Source organism: Condylura cristata, unplaced genomic scaffold (genome assembly GCF_000260355.1).
Source record: "Condylura cristata isolate star-nosed mole 26May11 unplaced genomic scaffold, ConCri1.0 scaffold00033, whole genome shotgun sequence".
Classification (NCBI taxonomy): Eukaryota; Metazoa; Chordata; class Mammalia; order Eulipotyphla; family Talpidae; genus Condylura; species Condylura cristata.
This window is the reverse complement of record NW_004567134.1, coordinates 13,108,619-13,112,424: the sequence shown is the minus strand read 5'-3', so window position 1 is coordinate 13,112,424 and position 3,806 is coordinate 13,108,619.

The following is a 3,806-nucleotide window of genomic DNA, read 5'->3' as shown; positions in this document are numbered from 1 at the left end:
GGGGCAGGCGGGGATCCAACTCATGCGGAAGTGGCTTCAGATTCTCAGTGCTGTGCTTTAACCCACTGCGCCACCAGGGACGGCCTCTTTTACTTTTTTTTTTTAAGATTTATTTATTTATGCATATAGAACTGGGGTACAGGCCAGAGGTGCAGGGGTAGTGAGAGGAATCACCAGAGACAGAGTGGGGAGCAGAACAGGCCAATTGACGAAGTGCACTGCTGAGGGGAGCAGCGGGTGAGACAGGAGAGGTCTGCCGTGCCCTGTGGGTCACCTCTGGGGCGGGGATCGAACTAGTGCTGAAGTGGCTGGAGCTACTTCCTACCGCTGTGCTTTTAGTCCGTTGGGCCACTGGCAGGGCCTGGCTTCTGCTTCTTACTAGAGCAGTTTGCTTGGGTCCACCAGTGAGGGAGGAAGGCGAGATGGAGAGGCAGGGCGGTGTCCAAGGCTTCCTTCTCCTAAATCTGGCCTTCTACCTCTGCGGCAGCCGAGCAGCGGGAGAAGAGGAACACAGGCCCAGGCCGGGATGCCAGGGCCAAAACCTCGCTTTGAACTTCCCATGTGCCGGTTTTGCATTTAAAACTGGGCAGAAAGTGACAGCTGTAAATTCACAGACCTGTGTGGAGGACTAAATGATATGAACACCTATAAGGGACATGAGGCTGCATCTGCTGGAGAACGCACTCGAAGCCATTATCTGCTGCAGGGACCAGCCTGGGGAAGAGTGTCACTGGCCCCAGGAGTGGGGACTGTGTCTGTAGTGTAGCTTACAGTGCTTGCTTTGAAACTTGAGGGTCTTTGTATCACTCAACATCGGCTGCTGTGAAAAAATGACCCCCCCATGTCAGTGACGCTATGTGACACCTACTTCTTCTAGCGTTAAGAAGCTCGCGTGGGGGTCCTGCCGCTCCAGCTGGCTTCTCTCCCCGATTCAGAGAGCAGGTCTCCTTCCTTGTTGCCCCACTGTCCCCAGGCTAGTGGGAGAGGAAGCAGAGAGAACGTTTTGTTCTTGGCCACCAGTTCCCTGGGAGAGGTCAAGTTTATCTGCACTCACCACGCTTGTAGATGAAAGTGTCATCAGGACTTGGGGCCAGAGGGAATGGAGTCCCTGTCTGGCACCTGCTCACGATGGTGCCTGGCACCATCACTAGTTCAGTCCCAACAGGCGCTGCAGCCGAGGCTCCAGTGAGCACTTGCAGGAATCAACAGCAGACACCCGGGAGAGCTGGACCTTAGCGCCCTTCTTAGAGTTTCCAGACTCTCCCACCCTGTCTCCTGTATCTTGCTTTCCCTCCTGTTGGGGCTACAGGCTGTGTGGTCAAGCCTAAGGGGTTTCCAGAAGGCTCAAATGTGCTGGGCTCCTGGCATTTAGCAGCTCACCGATTCCCAGCCACAGCAGGAGCGCTGGGTGGAAGGTTCTAAAACTTGGCTCCAGCTGGGTCCCAACCCAGCCCCAATCACAACACCTCGAACATACATAAGTTGGCTAGTGTTGCTCTAACAGATTCACAGATGGGGCCGCTGGAACACTTCTTAAAAAAGATTTGTTTATGCTTACAAAACTGGGGTCCAGGCCAGAGGTGCAGGGGGCGAGAGACAGAGTGAGGAGCAGAACAGGTGGATCCACTGAAATCCACTGCTGAGGGGAGCAGCTGGGAGACAGGAGAGGTCCTTCCCTCCACGCATCTGATATACTTACAGCCCCGTCAGTGTCAGGTGATAAGCTGCTAAGTTACATACGAGAATCACTTGTAGTGATGTGTTTGGATGGGAAGAGTAGTCGGGACTCTGGGGTGCTTCAGACAACGAATATGGGAAATTCTGTGTCTAAAATAAACTGTTTGAAAATGGCATCCTGTTTCTCAGAGCCTGACACTCCAGTATAAGATAGAAGTTGACGTACATCCATGTTTCACCTCTATAGGTGAAAACTTTTTGCAGGAAAAACGCTGATAATTTACTGTTCTGGATGCTTCCATATAGATTATCTTAGTCTTCACCAAAGTCCTATGAGATAAGTGGTAATATACTAATTTTCACAGATGAGCAAAGCAGCAAAAGTAGAGCTCTAAATCCCTTTCCAGGGCACTCACTCTTAGAGTACTTGAACTTGTGCCTTAAGTTTTTCCTAACACTTGATTTGGAAACTAACATGTTAATATGACTTGCTTCGCCAGCACTCTAAACAGGGTGTGACATGTCAGATTTGCCTGAGTTGACTACATTTGTTTTGGCAACAAATAGCAGCTCAACCTACAACCCAGGTTGTTTGTGTGGGTATGTGTGAAATTAATATACAGAAAACTTTAAAAAAAAATTTATGCATACAAGAACTGGGGTGCAGGCCAGAGATGTGGGGGTGTGAGATGATTTGCCAGAGACAGTATGGGGAGCAGAACAGGCAAATAGACTGAAATACAGTGCTGAGGGGATCAACGGGTGGGTCAGGAGAGGTCTGCCATGTTGTGCAGGTCAGCTGCCCGGCTGGGGATTGAACTTGTGCTTCAGTCGTTCGTTGGAGCTAGTTTGATAATGCTGCTCTTTAACCTGCTGCACCACCATGGAGGGCCCTACAGAAACCTTTTTTTATTATTATTAAAGATTTATTTATGTATACAGAACTGGGGTACAGTCCAGAGGTGCAGAGATGGTGAGAGGATTCACCAGAGACAGAGTGGGGAACACAACAGGCAGATCGATGAAGTACACTGCTGAAGGGAGCAGAGGGTGGGTCAGGAGAGGTCTGGTGAGTCATGTGGGTCACCCCCCCCCATGGGCCGGGGATGGAACTGGAGCTGAAGTGGCTTTAGCTCTTAGTGCTGTGCTTTAACCCGCTGTGCCACCAGAGAGGGCCCCAGAAACCTTTTTAAATGAGGTCAAGATGCTAGGAGTTCCCATGCATGCCCAGTCAGTTACAGGCTGTAAGGCCTTGCAGCTCTGATAAATGATCTTGCTTCCCCACCTCAGCCAGGAGGTCCCCCATTTCCCAGCATTATCTCCTCCAAAAGCTATTTAAGTGGGTGTTAGCTTTGTTCCATCAAGAGTCCCACAAGACCGCACTTCCCAAACTTTTTGTTGTTTCGGAATATGCCCATTTTGTTAGTGAAATAACTGCTTTTGTTCATCACGGCTTTGTGTGGACAGCAAGGTTAATTCAGAAAGGCAATGTTTCCAAATACCTCCTGGGGAAGCTGAAATAGGCGAATCTTCACCACTGATGAACAAACCAGGTGACAGACCTTTAAGTCAAAGGCAAAAGCAGGTGCTTGCAAGTATTTTGCAAGAAAGTGCTCAAGGTCTGTTCCGCGATGTGGTATCAAGTCTTTCCCTCAACTCAGCCTTTTATTGGGCTGCGGGCGTCCGTTCAGAGCGCGGGTCTGTCACAGGCGGCGGGGGTGCCTGGCCCCCCTCCCTTCGCCCTAGTCTTTCAGCGCACCCCATGCCCCTTGCGGCCCACCCAATTGTCCTCTGGCAAACAACCCCCCCCTTTTTTTCTTTTCTCTTTAAAAATATGTATTTACACATATTTGCATGCATCCGTAAGCTAAGAAGCAAAACACGAGGCTACCACGCGCGGACACGGAACACGAACCGTGCCAAGCCCCCTCCAGCGGTAACCACCCTCCCGCCAGGCCTTTTAGTTTTTACCACATCCTCGTCGCCCCAACTGGCGAGAGGAAGAAACTGGAAGCAGCCGGGCTCTGGCGGCGGCTGCCGCGCCCTAAGGGCTTGCGGGGCTGGCATCTACCTCCAGAGTGTTGGAATCAAAACCTCCCCTTCCAGCCGGCGCCGGGCGCGCGGCCGGC